Source organism: Tachypleus tridentatus, unplaced genomic scaffold, assembly GCF_004210375.1.
Source record: "Tachypleus tridentatus isolate NWPU-2018 unplaced genomic scaffold, ASM421037v1 Hic_cluster_2, whole genome shotgun sequence".
Lineage (NCBI taxonomy): Eukaryota > Metazoa > Arthropoda > Merostomata > Xiphosura > Limulidae > Tachypleus > Tachypleus tridentatus.
Genome location: NW_027467782.1, coordinates 14,281,463 through 14,299,712, shown reverse-complemented (window position 1 = coordinate 14,299,712; position 18,250 = coordinate 14,281,463). Strand labels below are relative to the sequence as shown.

At 35.6% G+C, this 18,250-nt stretch overlaps 1 protein-coding gene across 5 annotated transcripts in view; it reads right to left on the bottom strand.

Moving 5' to 3' along the window:
- LOC143242875 (uncharacterized) overlaps nucleotides 1-18,250 on the bottom strand; it is a 101,682-nt gene that overhangs the window by 68,502 nt on the left and 14,930 nt on the right. Inside the window, exons 2-3 of one of the 5 annotated variants that reach the window (XR_013023355.1) lie at nucleotides 11,778-11,879; nucleotides 883-1,247 (exon numbers count right to left, since the gene is read on the bottom strand). The exons of 2 other annotated variants lie outside the window; for them this stretch is intronic. The gene's annotated coding sequence lies outside the window, so the exon portion shown is untranslated. Of the gene's footprint in view, nucleotides 1-882; nucleotides 1,248-11,777; nucleotides 11,880-18,250 lie in introns of those variants that run through there. 2 more of the 5 variants (XR_013023356.1, XR_013023354.1) reach the window with 2 other exon arrangements.

Genomic DNA, 18,250 nt, shown 5'->3' with positions numbered 1-18,250 from the left:
ATTTAATCTATATATCATTTCAAAATCAGTTAATACAGGTGATTTTACTTTCTCCTGAAATAAAAAAATAACTAATTGATAAAATATTATGTTGCGCTGAAACAAGCTTCGTCTTGATATTTAGTTATGAATTTGCTCGACCACATAATTTATTTCAAAATACAATAACAACAACTTCGACATGAAGTAAATCATCACTTTTAATAACTACATCGTTTGAACCTTTAACATGGTACCATCATCAGTTAAAATTGTTGTAATTCTATTTTCAAATTAACGGTTACTTTATTTTATTTAAGTTTATGTCATGATAATTGTCAGGACAATATTGTTTCCCCTACAATGAATTAACCTGAAAATAACAAATAATCCTTTCATTTTTGGTTAGATTTGCACCGATGAAATATATTCAAAAAATTGATGCTTACTGAAGGGTCCTCTAATGTGTTTTGTTTCAAGGGTAGATAAAAACAAAATGAAGAGTAACAAATATTTTTATTTCTTGTTTTTCAAGTTCACGTGTCATAATGCATGTTATAGAGTGCATAATTATTCTCATGATTCATGGCATGTGCACGTTTTACTAATATCACGGCAATACAAATCATAATGTTAAGTCTCATTCATATTACATCATCGTTTGTTTATTTTTTATTAATTTCGTGCAAAGCTACTCGAGGGCTATCAGCACTAGCAGTCTCTAATTTAGTAGTGTAAGATAGCAGCTAGTCATCACCACCCACTGCCAACTCTTGGGCTACTCTTTTACCAACGAATAGTGGGATTTACCGTCACATTATAACGTCCCCACCGCTGAAAGGGCGAGCATGTTTGGTGCGACGGGATTCGAACCCGTGACCCTCAGGTTACAAGTCGCACGCCTTAACACGCCTGGCCATGCTGGACCATGACATAATTTTAGTGCCTTCAGACTGATAAACAAACAGAGAAGAAAACAACTGTACGGCGGTGCAAATGATAACAACAGGTAATATTTCTAGGCGGTCTTGGACCTCCTTTGCGAAAATAGTAATAAGAAAAGAAACGATATTCTGGTACAAACAAGAGGATGCTTACCTTTGCTGTTTCCGACCTTTCTCCGAGCGGTAAAAAATCCGTAGGGCTTATGTGGAGGTTTTGTTACTTCCACAACACGTGTTTCATCCGAGAGAAACTGAACGAATCGACCACACGTGTAGTCGGAAAGAGGTAGGGAATTGTTTTCAGATTCCTCAGACGTAGAGTGACTGAAATGTGGTGTAATACGTCATGTGAATAAATAAGTTAATGTACAGGTTGATATTTTCCTTTTATATTAACATGGATTAACAATTCCATTAACTATTAACCAATAGTGTTGATACAGACGGTGAAATGAAGACTTACTCTGTTCAAACGCTCAGTTAAAGTAAAAACAACACTGCTGAAGCAGACCGTGAAATTGATGACTTACTCTATTGAAACAGTCATTGAAAGTGAAAATCAGTTGTGTTAAAAGAGACACTGTTGAAACACACAGTCAAGTTAAATACCAACACTGTTCAAAAACAGACATTGAAACTGAAAACCAGCACTGCTGAAACTCACTGTGGTATTGAAGATCTCCGCTGTTGAACCAGACCATGAAATTGAAGGCCGACACTACTGAAACAGTCATTGAAAGTGAAGACCAACACTGTTGAAACACAGTGAGATTGAACACCAACACCGTGCAAACCATCAGTGAAAACGAAGACCAATAGTGTTGATAAAGTTAATAAAATGGAAGACGTACACTGTTGAAACATGCAGTGCAAGTGAAGACCAACACTGTTGACACATACCGTGAAATTGAAGACCAGTGGTGTTAAATTATAGTGAAAGTGAAGATCAACACTGTTGTAGCAGACTGAAAATTAAGACTACACTGTTGAAACAGAGTGAAATTGAAGACCATTAGTATTGAAACACACAGTGAAAGAGAAGAACAATAGTGTTAAAACAGACATTGAAATTGAAGACCAGTAGTGTTGAAACAGACAGTGAAAGGTATGACCAACATTGTGAAAACAAACAAACTGAAGACTGGTAGTGTTTACCCAGAAGTTAAAGTGAAGACCAACAGTGTAGAAACAGTCAATGAAAGTGAAGGTCAACAGTGGTGATACAGTCAGTGAAACTGAAGACTAATAGTGTTTAAACAGTCAGATAAAATGAATTTAAGCACTGTAGAAACAGTCATTGAATGCTAAGATCCATACTGGTGAAACGGAGAGTGAAATTGAAGACCTACACTCTTGAAATAGATTGACATTGAACACCAACACTGTTCAAACAGTCAGAGAAACCAAAGACCAATAGTATTGATACATACGGTGAGATTGAAGACTTACTCCGTTCAAACACTCAGTTAAAGTAAAGACCAACACTGTTTTTCTCCCCCGTATTGGAGAAGCTTCCACACCTTTCTTAATGGATTGTTTGGTACTTTAATATATTTCTGTATTATCGTTCAGTGCTGGAGATGGGTTATAACCAAGACCTGACTTTGCTGAGTTGTAGTTGATAGACGATAACTGGCTCGATCTTTCAGTGAGGCATCGATAAAGTTGCTTTTCGCTTGTCATGGAATCAGCGAGCTCTTGACACCAATAATTCATACAGTATTTTAGAAATGCTCGCTGAATAGATAAGACTGCTCTTCAGGCACAAACACAAATCCTTTCTAACATTTCTACTTGTTTATCCTGAAGTCTTGTGAAAGTTCATACATGAGAGGAGAAGTTTGAAATTTGACAGACTTGTCAAGGTTTCAACAACATATGTGCTGATACACAAATACACATAAACACATGTATTACATTATACAAAACTATGACACTTAACAATACAGCAGTCAAAAACTTAATTATAACCATAGACAACTGCATTCGTTATTTGTCCTTAAGCTGACTGTGTCAGACTTTCCTCATGCGAAAACAAATCTTGATAGAACTATCAAGTTATAAACACGATGTTACAATCAAACTATTACTGATGTGAAACATTAAATAGTCACTCAATCATAATTTGATATTGTCATACACATGTACGTGTCACAGTTGTACAAAATGTTGCTTGTCACAGAAATAAGGAGAAAAGATAAATTTCTATAAGACAGTATCCCGCTATTAATAGATAGACACCCTTTGTAATTACTTGTTTTGAAAGTGATTTAGTACACCTTTTTATGTGCGCTAACATTTGATATTATTCTAATAACCAACAGCTACATTTTTTAATGTTGTTTACAAAACTTCCTGTGCAACCTGATAACTATCGTAACTTTCTTCTAATTGGTGGATTCAATCTTATTTAAGTGATTTTGAAAATTCGAAAACTAAAAAGTGGAAACACAAGCATCAATAACTCTTTATGTTAAAGATCAAAAGTCACCATTCATAACCAGGGCTGAATTAAGGGCAACTGATGCCCTAAGCACATCCCAACAATGGTGCTCCCTCGGATCCTCCATTGCTTAACTGACAAGACATTAAGACTCAATAAGTAGTGAAAGTGAAATAAAAGTTTGAAAATTTATAACCGTTCTTCAGTTTTCTTCCAAGTCAGAACCCACGACTATATTAAATAAAAACTTGTTTATTTATTTAACAGATTGGACATAGGTCAAAATCAAGCAATGGCTGAGACCTTTTATTTAGAAATGATGAGGGAAATCACTTCTCTGATTAATGTTGATTTTAAGAACTATTTTTACTATATATTTGTTTCACTCTGAGTTAACAATTTCTCACTTTGAACTTAAAACCTTGTAAGCAAATTATCTACTTATACCTTAATATTTATTAAAATTTTAAAAGTTTTCTTCTATATTTTTAATCCCAAAGTCTTTGATCAAGTTCTTAAAACTAATTTGGCGTAACAAATCTGCTTCTATACTCAGCAGAGACAATGAAGGCATTTAGCCTGCCTTGTCGCATAGTTATTCTGTTGGGATTTTTAATATGCTTGACTTGAGAAAATGAATGCTTAGCTGTGCAATTTGTGACCATTAATGTTAAAAATATACGTAATGCAATGTATACGTTTGGAAACGAACACTCAATTTTGTCTTCCGAAATTATTTTATAAAGTTCAGCATGACTGAATCTTGTATTTACAGTTTTTGTTGCACTAAACTTATGGCACACATATGAGTGAAACTGCTGAAGCTCGGCAGAGATATTAGTGTCCAAGTCCTCTGGGTATCAATTAGATTTTGGGAATACTGAGAGTACCTTTCAGTGTCAGCAGATGAAGTGACGTCATTTGGCACATCTTTTTGGAAAGAAAATCTGTTTGCTATTTCTTTGTACACCTCTCCTCTCCTTCTCATCTGGGTTTCTAGTTTGTCAACAATTGTGTAGAAGGTGATGATACAAAATTTATCTCTGGCATTCAGATCTACCTCTTGTGAATCTCCGTCATTGAGTACCTTCTTTCTGACGTGTTTGTGAGTTTGAGCTGCATTGTAATCAACATATGGTAATATTTCCTTTACAACTGCTTCAAATCTTTCAGTCATCCCTTAAAGTGCGTATCTGGTCAGCTAATGATCCGTACAGATCTGCACGTATTTTTAAGTTCAAATCCTCATTTTGCAGAGCTTGACTTGCTTTATGAAACTTTTACAAAATCTCATCCCATATGATCAACATAAAAACAAATTATAGCTCTTGCATCTTATTTGTAATATTGTATGCTTTTCTTCTAGTGTCTCCCTTTTGTGACTGGTCTTCAACTAGACTTATACAGCTTCCAAAATCTTAAATAAAGGCTTCAAAATTGCTGTTGTTTCCATAAATGTGCCTCCCATCTGGTATCAGATAGGGATTTTAACACACATTCCAAGACAAGCTTTAAGAATTTTCCACCGGCTGGGCGAGGCTGAAAGAAATGTATTGCAGAGAACAAACTAACTGCCACTTGACAGTAGTCAACAGCACTTCGGCCTACCAGATTTAGTGAATGGGCTACACAGAGCACATATATGGTAAACTTATTTTCTTCTAAAATATTTTGCTGCATCCCCTTATTATGCCCAGACATGTTACCAGCATTGTCGTAAGACTGATCCTTACATTTTGAAAAATTAAGTTTGCAAACTTCATGCAAGTACTGCAATACCTGTTTTGTCAATTCCTCACTGGTATGGCTTTTCAGTTCCAGAAAGGTTAAAAAGCGTTCAATAAGCTGCCCATCTTTTAAGTATCGAAGTACAACACTGATCTATATGTGATAGATCTGGCATCGAGTCAAATGACAAGCTAAAATAACCAGAAGAATTTACTTCATCAACAAAGAATTCATGGACCTTCTGAGCCATTGGTTCAATGAGTTCTTCACAGGTGGTTTTGGACAAGTAAGAGGATTTATTTTACCAGAATTTCCATATTTCGAAATATACTCAACTAAAAATGGTCCAAACTGACTTACGAGATCAAGCAGCCCTAAAAAATTCCCATTTTGCAGTGAACCAAATTTTTCATCTGTTCCTCAAAAAGCCAGGCCACATTCAGCTAATGTACGAATAACAGCTATTAGACGCTCTAAGACATGCTCCCAGTAATTGCACTCTTCTTTAATTTGTTTTCCAACTCTTCTCGCAAGCCTAAACATTGTCTGCGATTTAATATATTAGTATAGTCTAAGTGAGTAGTACTTCCTTCATAACGATCAATTACAGTAGTATTTTGCCAGTCTGTTTCAACAAAACGAGAGGAAAATTTAGGGCCAAAAAGATTACAAACAAAGCTGTAAATTTACCTGCTGATGGTGAATACAATAACTACTCTCTTGTGTTGCTCACCATTGGCTTTTACCACAAAGAAATGTTTTGCGAACAGCATACTTTTGGTTTGCCGCTATTGAAAGTCTGGCAAGATTTGCCAAATGGCCCATTGTGGTGTTGACAATCAGTGGCTCCACAAACAATCCAATAAGCCACATCATCAGCAGAGAAATCGAGCCACAACCCTGGATCTTTTGCTTCAGTTTCTTCATCTTTTGTAGACTGGAGCATTTTACCATAGTCAGTAGAATTTCATTTTCAGCAATTATTTCAACTTCAGACTGTCTTGTAGAGCAACTTGCATCAACATTAACACTAGAGATATCAGGAGAATTTACAGGCAAAGTGAGATCATTTGTGAGACTTGTGCCAGTTGAGCCAACCTGTGACATCTCAACGTCATCATTATGTTCTGACCTTGAAGTGAACAAAGAGTACTTGTAGGTGTGAAGCTTGGTTCAACTTCAATCTTGTTGGAGACAGATGCAATGTAAGTGACCTCTGATGGCAGAGATAAGTTGTGATTTGGAAAATCATGTTGTGTAAGTAGTGTGAAAAAAGTAGTCAGCTTTTCAGTCTTGACCACTAAAACCAAAGCCTTTTGTTGGTTCTTTTTTGCCAATTTTCTGTAGTTATTAAGTGGTCTGAAAAACATTCTACGTTGTTAATGATGGACTTTTGTCGTACTCGAAAAAATAATTAGCAACTTTGAAATTTTCTTGTAACCTTCTTCTGATCAATGTTTCTTTACCACTTTATCCATGACTTGTTTAGAAAGTTTCTTGATCTTCACAATGTGAGTTGTGGCTTGAACAGATGATGCTTTTATTCTGATGTCCTTGCGTAGCTTTGCGCAAAATTAAAAAAACAAACAAAGTAGAATGTGCTTCAGACCGCATCATAACTACAGAGATCATACGGCCATTTTAAATTAAGATGTCACTATGAAGCTAACAGTGAATTTGAAAGATGTGCAAAATTTCATTTATGATACGAGATTTAGTGTTCATACATCGACAATATCCCGGTTCTTACACAAACTGACCTGATGGGCAAGTGGCAAGAAAGAAGCTGTTACTGAAAAGAACCATTTGAAATCTAGTACTGAGTTTGTAGCAAAGCATGTAAATGATATTGAAAACATGTCGCGGGTTTTGCTTTTTTTCTTTGGTCAGGCAAGACACAAATTGAGTCTTTTTTTTTATTTAAATTAAAAGCATTACGTCTAGAGCAAGCACAACACAGCACATCGTCCTTTCAACACCATCCCAACTGTCAAGCATGGTGGCAGCAGAATGTAATGAAGGGGATGCAGGAACTGAAAAATTTGTCAGGATTGAGATAAATATTTGTTTGGTCAAGTTAATCATAAAGATATACAATAGGCTATCTGTTCTCTGCCCACCACTCAGGTATCACAACCCGGTTTCTAGTGGTGTAAGTCCCCAGACTTACCTCTGTGCTACTGAGGAGGGTAAGAAATAAATGATGCAATGTACAGAAAAATTCTAGAATAAAAAACCTGCTTAAGTCAGCAAAGAATCTCAAACTAGGTCAAAAATTTACATTTCAGGACAATGACCTGAAGCACAAGATAAAAGCCACACTGGAGCGGTTTCAAAAGAAGAATGTGAATGTTCTGGAATAATCCAGTTAAAATTTTGACTTCAATCCAATAGAAGATGTTTGGTGAGACTTAAATATTACTTTCCATCAATATTTCCCAACGAAACTGTCAAAACATCTTGTATTGCAAAGCTGGCAGAGGATTATCCAGAAATGCTCACATAGTACTTCTACAAAGTACTAACTGAAGGGGCTTAATACTTATGCAAACAGCAAATTTCAGTTTATATATATATTCAATGTAGGTGCTGCTCCCATTATACCTCCTTCCTAATTTAGCAGTGTAAAATTAGAGGGAAGGCAGCCAGCCATCACCACACACCGTCAATTCTTCAGGTACTCTTTCACCAACTCATAGTGCAATTGACCGCAACATTATAACGCCCCCACAGCTGAAAAGGAGAGCATGTTTGATGCGAAGGGGATTTAAACCCGCGACCCTTAGATTATAAGTCGAGCGCCCTAACCACCTGGCCATGCCAGAAAGTCTTACTATTGATAATGTTACTTGAGGCGGTCAGTGTTACAAAGGATAATATTTCTATTGTTTTGTAGGATTTTAATGCACCTTCTCTTCCTATTTTACAAGTAAAACATTATAAAACTATGTTCATAACTTTCTGTAGGAAACTTAACAGATTATGTTTCTTGCTGATTGAAAAGTATTTGCATCTAGGCTAAAAGCTTGATGAACCCTGATTGCCAAAAGTGATCATATACAACTTTACATAAGTAACACTTACCATTGTTTTCTGTCATATGTTTGCCATCAAACGATTTTGAGACCAAATAACCTGTTTCACACACACAAATAGTGTGGGCTATTTCAACATATTACCGAAGCATATCAGCTGAAGGCAAGTTTAGATAGCTTTGACCCATGTATTCGCCTTAGGCTAAAGCAAGTAAATTCACAGAAAAACCAGAAGTTATATTTCTGTATCTTTCAAAATTTCACTATGTGTACAATATATTATTTAACCTTATTGGTCTTCTAAAGTATAAAACACGTATTTTTTCAAATAACCATATCCAAAAACAGTTGACAATCATGACTGGTTTTTAGTTATAAATCAAGTGGTTATTATTCAACTATTTCAAAATAGATATTTCCTTGCCTAGAATTTGAAATTGTTGCAGTTGCATGAATTATCTTTTCACTTAAGAATTTTATAAATGACATTGTGAAATTGGTTTGTGTCATTTTGAGTTTCATTTTTATGTTAGATTATTGCAGAGAAGCTTGTCTGTTAATTTTGTAGAATAATTGGAATTATTTCTAAAAAGAAACTACAGTAGGTGGACAACACTTCATATGAGAAAATGTAACTAAAATAATAAAAGTTCAGGTATTTACGAAAGCCGGTGTTAAAATATGATTTGAGATCATATTTGAACAGGTCTCGTCGAATGCGTTCTAAAAAACATATAGTTTTACACACTTTTCTGTTATGAAATAAAAGATATAACAAGTTAACAACTTTTTCGGGGGGGACATATTTTTTGTCCCGCGCACTTCACTCATGCATGGATATCATTAAACTGATTTCTGGATTCCAGTAATTTGGTCAATGTGAATCTCCCCAAGATTTGACAGACATCACTCGCTATCCACCTGACAGAATATTGTGATACCAACACCATCTTGCTTTATTTGCTTAAAATTGTTTTTATTTCATAGATTCATTTTACCAGCTTAATGATTTCCTATGCAGTGTTAAAAACAACTTTTATAATAACAGCTTGCTACAGATGTCCTTACAGGCAAGGTTTGCTCCCCGCTAGTACAGAGATAAGTTTACGGATTTACAACGCTAAAATCAGGGGTTCGATTCACCTCGGTGGGCTCAGCAGATATCCCGATGTGGCTTTGCTATAAGAAAAACACACACACACAGGCAAGCTTTAACACATGATCATAACAATAAGTATAAATTGCCCTCCTCCCAACTTTATTGACCTGTGCTGCCATACCATCGAAGCCTTTTCATCATAACAATGACTTCGGAATGAAGGAACAGATGTATCATTCCTGTAAAATACATATCCAAGTGTTTGTAGTATTGTCTCTGTTAACGTATGAGGTATTATATAAAAGTTCAAAAATGCTTCTATGGCTCGAAAAGTGACGTCGACATATCTAACAGTGTCTATTGTTTTAACAATTATGATTCAAAGTTTACCAGATGATTTTTAATATCTTAGATGGATGACGTCACAAATAATCTGATGAACCATGACTTTTAGCAGTTAATTTCGAATACGGCCCGGCATGGCTAGATGGGGTAAGGCGTTTGACTCGTAATCTGAGGGTCGCAGGATCGAATCCCCATCGCACCAAACATGCTCGCCCTTTCAGCCGTGGGGGCGTTATAGTGTGCGGTAAGTCCAACTATTCGTTGGTAAAGAGTAGCCAAAGAGTTGGCGGTGGGTGATGATAACTAGCTGCCTTCCCTCTTGTCTTACACGGCTAAATTAGAGACGGCTAGCGCAGATAGCTCTTGTGTAGCTTTGAGCGAAATTCAAATATACAAACATCTCGAATATCAGGTCTTGTATGCTTTTCGTGTTTTTTTTTCTTCTTTTACAGTTCTTAAAACACTGGGTCCCTATTGCTACATATTATAATTTATTTCTGACAAGTATCCGATTTATTATGTTACGTACGCTACACATTACTATTTCAAATAACCAGTCATTTTAATTTGAATTTAGTAGTTAATTAAATATTCATATGCATTAAATTTATGTTACTTTTCAACAAGATTGATACACACAGTTTTCTTTCTTAATACAAAAATATTTTAATATACAAGTAATAATACAATTTATAATAACTGTTATTACAAATAATGATTTATATACAAATGTTTTACAAAGTTACAAACAATATTGAGGCTTCTATCTGGTCTGGAACTGAATATTTCATCGACAGTTTACGATGAACAGATTAATTTCGAGTTGGTATCGGTACAGTTAACTTAACGAGGAATTAGCTAGCTCTTCAATAATCACACCAAAGTTATATAATGTCTTCGTGGAAATATTAACGTTCGATGGCATTCCTCTGAAGTTAAACGGCTTGTAAATTTCGAAATCTATAAATTTCATGGTCAAATATCTGTAGTTTTCCGATTAATAAGCGTTAATCACAGTTACAGCTTCCGAGGTTTATAGTCTACCAGTTGTAGCAAACTAAGATTATATACTTTCTCTTCGCGTATTGCGTTGACTATCTTTTATAAGCTTGAGAGGAGAATTGCTAGAAACTTTAGCTAAAATAACAATGCTGGCGATCACTATTATTTTACATATTCACGTAATACATTGTTGATTCTTACACTCAAAAACCTTCTACAAATTTAATGAATAGGCGGGAATTTTGCAATATAAATTTAACAGTATAAGTTTTATGCGTTTTTAAATATATATTTAACTGAAAAAGCATCGATATGAAAATAAATATGCAACAGTTAATCCGTCATAGTATTGTTTGTTTCTTAATTTCGCGCAAAGCTACACGAGGGCTATCTACGCTAACCGTTCCTAATTTAGCAGTGTAAAACCAAAGAGAAGACAGTTACTCATCACCATCCACCGCCAACTTTTGGGCTACTCTTTTTACCAATTAATAGTGGGATTAACCGTCATATTATAACGCCTCCACGGTTGAAAGGACGAGCACATTTGGTGTGACGAGGATTCATATCGCTAGGAAACCGGGTTTTGATACCCGTTGTAGGTAGAGTACAGCTAGCCAATTGTGTGGCTTAATGCTTAATTCAAAAATAATATCAATTTTCTTTTATTATATGTATCTCCCCCCACTAGAAGCATAAAATTGCTATTCAGGTTATAAATAAAGAGCACTAAGCAGTGGGGTGGGTAACCTATTTTTTCAATAGCTTTTCCATCTAAACAAGTAACTTGTGTATAAATACAACTGCTTATACACATTGCTAGGAATACAGAATAGAATACGAGTTGAATAATTATGTAGTTTGTAAGTTATTGACTTGTCGTATCTATTGTTGCTAAATTGTAATCTCTCCTCTTATTGATTGTTCTCTGTAAGTTTCATTGTTTTTGTAACTCTGAATTGTTAATAAACAATGTTTCTGGTCTTATGTTTTTTCTCGGCCTTAAAGTTTCTATTCACTTCAACATGAGGAAGATGAAACATTTCTGGTCTGGCTTATCGGCTTCTCTTCTCGCTTGTTCTCGAGAACCCAGTAAAAGAAATAAAGAACACGAAAAACATAGTAATGTCTCCTGAGTTTTATTTATTGCACAATCCAATGAAGAAGCGAAGAGAAACTTCAATTAAATTCTGACTACATACCAGGATTTGATTTGATTGGATGTTTAGCCGCAGTTTTCTGTAACGAGAGCAGATGGAAATGTTTACACGTTCCTCCTGGAGGGATGTTGGTCCGTCTGTTAACTGTAAGACAAATTTTACATTTTGATAGACTGAAGCACATTTGGGGCAAAACTTCTTGATTAAGGGCACAATGACTTGTCATTAGAGGCAGGAAGACTTTGAAACTGCATCTTTTCGATTATCCAAAACAGTAACCATTAAACAATGACACCCTTGAAAAGTACGATAAAAAATAAAAATGCATTCAATAAGAAGACCTGTTTTCACCCTTAGGCCTTAAATCCTTTTCTTTTATATATGAAAAATTAATTGCATTTTATTTGAAGGTCTTATTTAAATGTTAACGCAATCTTGTTTCTCCAAATATGTGAGAAGTGGCGCCACGAGTGGTTGATTTTAAATGACTTTGAAAAAAAAATTTACAGAAACAGTTTAACGATTGCATACGTTCATAGGATAAGTGGCTGATGAAACTGGAATTCTATATGACCACACACCTTTCTAGTTTTCTGAAGCAGTTGCCTTTGATCTTGCAGCCCATCTATCTTCCTCAGATTTTCACTTTAACTACTGTTACCATATGTATGACTGGATTCAGAGGTTTATGTCACTACGGTCGATAGCTCTCATACCTAATCGTTAATACCTTACCACCAAAAAGTACAGCCAAGTAAATATTCAATGGTTAGATTATCTACAAAAACCCAGTGAAGTAAATATACCACATGTTCATAACTGTGAAGAGAAACAAATCTTGAATTATAGACTAGAATGTTTCTGCATGGAATAAAATATGATACACGAGTTTTGCGGGTGCCACTAACATGGCTGTAATAAATGTTATGACATTGACACAAAGAATGTTGTCCTAAATGCACCCACGTGGCTTATTTGAAATCGTATATTTGATAAATATAAACTGTGGAAAACTTTAGGATAAGAGGTCATAACAATATTGGATATAATGTTTAAGAAAATGAAGTCTAATTATACAGATTTAATGAATTTCTTTAGGGACGAGGCAGTACTTTCATGCCTTGATCTACCAGGTGCCTTTTATGGAGGGAGAGACAACGTGACAAGAGCTTTATGAAATATTTAATGCAACAGAAAACAATTTTAAGATCAAGAAATCGATATAAGATATGACGAATACACGGGACGATATACACTCGTTGCCTTTGATCTTACAGCCCATCTATCTTCCTCAGATTTTTACTTTAACTTGGTGTAACATGGAAATTTACAAATTGAAATATTATAAATGTTCTAAGATATGCAGAATTTCATTCAGTTTTAGAAGTCTCTATGTCTAGAAACATGTTATCCGATATGTAAAAGCTATGAAATTAGAAATATATTTCATACTCACACAAGATTCATGTACATAAAAAAGTTTGAGGGCATATATTTACCAGTGATTACCAACCTGACCATGCAGAAAAACAGTTATAATCGTCAACCTGGATCCGAGCCATAAATCCAGTAGTCACTACTGGGTTTATGTTTACTTTCGATGAAATCAAAAAATAGAGTATTTTAACCCATCAGGATAACCTCCATATAATATAAAATCTTCGTGAAGAAGAACTGTGAAAGGTGAACTTACAACCAAGACGTACTGTAGTTCTCAGAGTATTGACAATATTGTATATACTATGTTTATTATTGTGGTCGACGCGTTGAAACAGAAACAACTGTCTAAATTTGGATCCCACAGATATAATAACGATATTTTTCATGATTTTCCTGTGAAACGTTGTCATGTGAATACGTCCTTAATAGCTGGTTTTTAAACATTAGTGTTAACAATAGACTAAGGGTATTTGGTACTGAATATTTATTGTCAGACTATAATTATAAATACAGTGGTTCAGACCATTGTAGGAGTTAAGTGTTCACAGCTGTTACATGTATTGAGTACAATATGTGTGTTTTATATTGGAACTTGAGACTATCATATACTTTAAGATAACTAGTGATGAACATGTGCAAGTTATATGTAGCGTTTCTAGGTTGGAGGAGAAATTAGAGGCCATCTTAATAAAGTTAAGGCAATAGATAAAGAGAAATGACAGCAGGATTTTAGGAGGAGCTTAAGTTTTGCATGCAAGGGATAAATCAACTAACAGTAACTTTCAGGAAGGTAAAACGAACAGTATCAAAGTAAAACGTAATGAAGTTAGTTACAATGTGCCAATTATGTTAAATCTGAAGATGAGGAACTATTGGATGGAAGAAAAACTAAAGGAGGATATAGTTATAGGTGATTCTTTGAATAGACATGTGTGTACAATAACCAGTGTGTTAAGGAAGGAGAAGAGAGTAAGATTATGCTACCCAGTGACACACATGGAGGATATAAGTGACAGATCAGACAATGTAAAGAGAAACAAACGAGACATCAAACAAGAGGAGGCTGAAGAAGAAGAAGAAAAAGGACATGGTGAGTATAGTTTCTGACAATTCTACTAACCCCAACCTTAACGACGCTACTAATAGTACTAAAAATCAAAGTGTTAGTAACGTAACCCATGTTAATGACGACAAAGCCACTTGCTCTGACGAAAATAACTTGAATACTAACAACACCACTATCGCCACTAATTCTAAGAACACCATCACTGTCACACAAACACACAATTCTCCTAACTACAGAATCCCAACTCTGTTCATCGAAGGAGTAAACAACACAACACGCATTCCACAGATTGTCAAACAACTGAGGGCCTATTACCCGGGCATTCAGTTTAAAGACATTAAACGTCTTCCTAATGGAAGAATTATGCTTAAATGTTCCGAACCGCAAGAGTTTGCACATATTTTGGCCCACTGGCCCAAGGATGCCTTTGGGGTTCAAGCCACTATCACTACACCAAAAACCAACACACCAAAACTAACAGTCATAATCAGAGGTGTCGATTTCGACATCGAAGATCATGAAATCACTGACGAACTAATAACTCAAGGCTTTGACATTGCATCATCAAACAGAATTATCTCATTCAGAACGAAACAAAAACGCCACTGATCAAGGTAACCGTCAACAAAAGACGATCAGGACAAATTATTAAAAACGGTTGCTTTTTATTTTTCAAAAGACACACGACCGAACCAATGCTACAAAAAAACTAATTGTATGGTCAAGGACAGATGTGTTAGATGTGGCGGATCTCACGAGGTCGCTCAGTGTCCTAACGAGCGTAACCAAGTGAGATGCGCTAACTGTCAGGCCCCACGCAGCCAGTTACAAAGGCTGCCCCAAATACGCAACAGATTCCTTTTCAAAACCACGAACGATAATAATCAAACCCACGGCTACCAAAACAACACCAAACAACCTTTACTACCAACTCCAACTGACTCGCAAAGCAAACACTCTCAACCTCAATCAACACGTACTTACGCGGACGTAACACGCCCGAAAACAACACAAGCATTCAACCCCACAGATTTCACCACAAACTTGCTAGCAATGCTGAGAGAATTGAGTGATCTCCCCTCATTCGAATCGAGGCACGAGTCACTCAAATCTGTTTGTAGCCTTGCAAGTTATTATTTTAACCTTCCTCACCTCAAACCACACCATCTTTCACTTAAAATTCATGCAAGGGAAATAAAACAACACAATGATACAACACATTAAAATCTTACACATCAACTGCCAAGGAAATCTCAAAGACAAAAGGATAGAAATATACAACATAAACAAACATATAAACGCCAACATAATCATCGTTTCAGAAACACTTTGCACAGAGAAACAAAACACCACAATTCCCGGATTCATCACACACAGCATACCTCACTCAGAAAATAACAGAGGTATAATAGCTTACTTTAGTATAAAAATATCGCATTTAATCTCAATAGAAGATTCCTTTAGATCTAACATAAATGAGACCATTTTTTGTAATATACACTTTAACAACCGGCTAACTATTCCGATTCTAGCCATATATTGCTCACCAACCAAAGATATCGATATTAACTTCCTTCAAAAAATGTGTTAATCGCAAACCCAAACCAATTATTATTGGGGATTTTAATTCTCCGCATACAGAACTAAGGGGAAACAGAAACACACGCAGAGGATCGTGCATAAAAGTTTTTATCTCTAGTAACAAAATGCACTTAATTAATGACCACACACCTACACACTTCTCAGCCGCTAACGGCTCATACGATGTACTCGATTTCATCATCGCACCCAAGGACATGGTTAACAGAATATCTAACTTTAAAGTGCATGATGAAATCACCAGTGACCACTTCCCCGTATCATGTATGATTCACCCGCGCCACCCTGCTGTGGCGTACGTGACTCCTTCCGCATACACCTACACTGAAACAGACTGGCTCACTTTTAATGCCTCTCTGGACTCATACCTACCCCATCCAATCGAACATGTAAATAACAAACAGAACTAGACAACTATGTTGATCAAATTACAGAAGCCATAAAAAACACAATTCCTAAATCAAAAAAGAAAACAATCACTTATTCAATGGACTCTAACACCAGAAATTTACGCACTAATAATCAAACGCAGACAATTAAGACGAACACACTACATCACACGCGATCCACACATTAAAACAGAAATCAATAGAACAAATACAAAAATTAAACAAGAAATTAAAAAAGTCAGGGAAAACAATTGGCATAACTTCTGTAAAAACTTAGAAAAAACCAAGAACAATCCAAAAGAATTCTGGAAAAAATTCAAGAGTATTGCTTCAGACAAAAACACAAATCACATGTTACAACACATCACACACAACAATAAAATCGCAAGGACGGACGAAGAGAAAGCTGACTATTACAAATCCGCTTTTAGCGATTTAAACTCAGTAGATTTTGACACACAACACCAACACTATGTCAACAACTACATAAATACAAACCAAGCTTCATTCTCACCAGGATTTCCCGGAGAGACACTAGAAGCATACTCAAATTCAATCAATAGAAAAATAACCATATCCGAACTAAAGATTAATATCAAAAACTTGAAGAACACTTCCCCCGGACATGACCAAATTCCAAATATTATTCTCAAAAAAAGTTCCACTCTCCTACTAAAACACCTCACAAACATCATGAACATTTCACTAGCGACCGGGTATTACCCTGACACGTGGAAAAAAGCCATCATAACAACGATCCCCAAGAAACAAACTAACAGAACAAATCCAGATAATTTCCGCCCCATCAGTCTGTTAAGCTGCCTTGGCAAACTGATGGAGAGAATTATCTCCAACCGTCTCCTCCATTTTTGCGAATCAAACAACATCCTTCCAGAATCTCAAAATGCCTCCAGAAAAAATAGACAAACAACAGATCACCTCACACGACTCACCGAATCAATCTACAAAGCTTACAACAACAATCAAGTAACCATCGGGGTATTCCTAGATGTCAAAAAAGCATTCGACAGCGTTTGGCACAACGCCATCATATACAGACTAAATCACCTACAAATAAATCCTACGATAGTCAAATGGATTTCAAATTTTTTAACCAATAGAACAGCACAGGTAAAAGTCAATAAAACCATATCCAAATTATTTAATATAACGGCAGGAGTGCCCCAAGGATCAGTCCTCTCTCCACTTCTATACATAATTTTCGTCAGTGACATACCTTTTCCAAATCTAACATACACACACAATTCACAATACGCAGACGACATCGCAATCTGGAGCACCTCCAGAAACCCAGTAATGGCCATGTCTCGCGTACAAGAATCACTAAACAACGTCTCAACATGGAGCAACAAGTGGAGGGTCGTGTTAAATCCGACAAAAACACAAGCAATCACCTTCTATAGAAAACTAAAGAAGCAAAGAAAAATATAGAAAAATTAAAACTATCACTTGGAAACACAACCATTAACATGAGCAAAACATCACATTCCTTGGCGTCACTTTCGACACAAAACTAACATGGAAAAACACATAAACAATATACACTCATCAATCAGAAAAGGATTTCATATCTAAAGACTATAACTGGTAAACAATCAAAATGCGCACCGAACACCATTATACAAATATACAAGGCTTACATCCGTCCACTAATAGAGTACGGATGTCAAGTAACATACAATGTGTCAAACAACACACTCCAAAAAATCCAAGTACAACAAAACAAAATATTAAAATCCGCATTCAGTTTACCATCTTTTACGCCAACAAATTATCTACACCAAATTAGTAATTTACCAACTATAAGAGATAGAATAACAGAACTTTCTCTCAAATATTATCTAAAAGCAGAAAATAGAAACAAACTAACGGCATCACTACACAAATTATCAAGTGCACCAACAAAATACATATCTCCTTACAACATATTTCAAGAATCACAATCCACTCAACAAAGAATCTAAATAAATAAAATCTATGTTATTAACATAAATTCCTTT